Source organism: Penaeus monodon, chromosome 2 (assembly GCF_015228065.2).
Source record: "Penaeus monodon isolate SGIC_2016 chromosome 2, NSTDA_Pmon_1, whole genome shotgun sequence".
NCBI classification, from domain to species: Eukaryota; Metazoa; Arthropoda; class Malacostraca; order Decapoda; family Penaeidae; genus Penaeus; species Penaeus monodon.
Window position 1 is genome coordinate 58672924 of NC_051387.1, and position 2436 is coordinate 58675359.

The window sequence follows — 2436 nt, forward strand, 5'->3', positions numbered from 1 at the left end:
ATATATTTTTTTAAATTTTTTATTTTTTTTTTTTTTTTTTTTTTTTTTTTTTGTGTGTGTGGTTGTGTTTTGTTGTGTTTTTGTTTTGTTTTTTTTTTGTTTTTTTTTTTTATTTTTTGCTAATTCCTTTTTTCTTTTTTTTTTTTTTTTTTTTCCCTAATTTTTCTTTCCCCCCCCTTCCTTTTTTTCCCCTTCCTCCCCCTCCTTCTTTTCCTTCTTCTCTCTCCCTCTCTCCCCTCTCCCCTCTCTCTCTCCCCCCCTTTTCCCCCCCCCCTCTTCTTTTCCCTCCCCCCCCTTTCCCTTTCCCCTTTTCCTTCCACTCTCCCCCCCTCCCCCTTTCCTTCCCCCTTTCTTCTCTTCCCCCTTCCCCCCCCCCCTTCCTCCCTACCCCCCCCCCCCCCCCAGTAGGGTTTCCCCTTTTTCCTTCCCTCTTTCCTCGAAATTTAAATTTCCCTTTTATTCCCCCATTTTTTTTTATTCCCTCATTCCTCGCTAATTATCACCTTTCTTTATTTTCAATCTCCTTCTCCGGCCAATTAGTGACGTCGGTGTCAATGGCCTTCCTTGTTGGTGTTGTTGTTGGTGGTGGTGGGGGGGGGTGGGGTGTTTTTTGGGTTTTTTTGTTGTTGGTGGTGGTGGTGGTGGGGATGTTGTTGGTGTTGTTGTTGTTGTTGGTGGTGGTGGGGGATTTTTGGTGTTGTTTTGGTGGGGGTGGGGGTGGTGGGGATTTTTGGTGTTTTTTTTGTTGTTGGTGGGGGTGGGGGTGGGGGATGTTTTGGTGTTGTTGTTGTTTTTGGGGGGGTGTGGGGGGTGGGGGGATGTTGTTGGTGTGTTGTTGGGGGGGGGGGGTGGTGGGGGGTGTTTTTGTGTTGTTGTGGGGGTGGTGGGGTGGTGGGGGTTTTGGTGTTGTTGTTTTGTTTGGGTTTTGGGGGGGTGGTGGGGGTGTTTTTGGTGTTTTTGGGGTGGGGGGGGGTGGGGGGGGTTTTTGGGGGGGGTGGGGGTGGGGGGGTGTTGTGTTGTTGTTGTTTTGGGGTGGTGGGGGGGGTGTTGTTGGTGTTTTTTTGGTGGGGTGGGGGTGGGGGTGTTGGGGTTTTGTTGTTGGTGGGGGTTTTTTTGGGGTTGTTTTTGGGTGGTGGGGGGTTTTTTGGTGTTGTTTTTGGTTGGTGGGGAGTTTTGGGGGTTTGGTGTTTTGGGGGGGTTTTTTTTTTGGGGGGTTTGGGGTGGTTTTTTGTTTTTGTGGGTGGGGTTTGGGGTTTTTGTTGTTTTGGGGGGGGGTGGGGGTGTTGGTGTTGGTTTTTGTGGTGGGTGGGGGGGGGTTTTTGTTGGTTGTTTGGGGGGGGGGGGGTGGGGTGTTTGGGGTTTTGGTGGGGGTGGGGGGGGGGGTTTTTTTTGGGGGTTTTTGGGTGGGTTGGGGGTTTGGGGGGGGGGGGGGGTTTTTGTGGGGGTGGGGGGTGGGGGGGGGTGTTGGTGTTTTTTGGGGGTGGGGGGGGTGGGGGTGTTGGTGTTTTTTGGGGGGTGGGGGGGGTGTTTTTTTGTTGGGGTTTTTTGTTGGAAGGTGGGGTGGGGTGTTTTGTTATCGTTGTCATTTTTGTTTTTGTTGTTGTAGTTATTATTGTTGTTGTTGATGCTGTTGTTAGAAATGTTATTTCTTTTTCGGTTTAAAATCTTTTTTATTGTTTCATTTTTTATTAGGGTCATTAGTGAGTATAGTATATCATAGAACCCTTTTATCATTATTAGATATCACAGAGAAAAAATAAAATAAAAGAAACAGAGTACGAAAAGAAGAAAAGAGATACTTTTTTTAAAAAATTATAAACAAAATAAAAAAAAAAGTAAAAAAAAAAAAAAATAATCTTTCTTTCTCTCCACACGGGGGGGGGGGGGCGGCGAATTTTATTTTCCTTTTGTTTTTCCTTAAAATCCTGATAGAAGGGGGGAGGGGAAAAGGGAAGGAGGGAAAAAGGAAAGGGGGGAGGGGGGGAGGGAGGGAGGGAGGGAGGGAGGGAGGCAGGGAGGAGGGAGGGGGGGAGGGGAAAGGGGGCAGGGGGGGGAGGGTGGGGGGGAGAAGGTGGGAGGGTGAAAGGGTGGGAGGGAGAAGGCTGGGGGGGAGGGGGAGGAGGGAGGAGGGGGGGAGGGGGTAGGGAGGGGGGGGCGGAGGGAGGGAGGGGGGGAAGGGGCAGGGGGCAGGGAGGGAGGGGAAAGGAGGGGGGGAGGCAGGGAGGAGGAGGGAGGAGGGATGAAGGGTGGGAGAGAGAGAGAGGGAGGAAGGGTGAGAAGGGTGGGAGAGAGGGAGGGAAAGAGGGAGGCAAGGAGGAAGGGTGGGAGAGAGAGAGAAGAGGAGAAGAGGGAACGGAGAAAGGAAAAGAGCATGGGAGGGAGGGAGGGTGAGAGAGAAAAAAGGACAGTAAGAGAGAGAAAGAGAGAGATATAAAA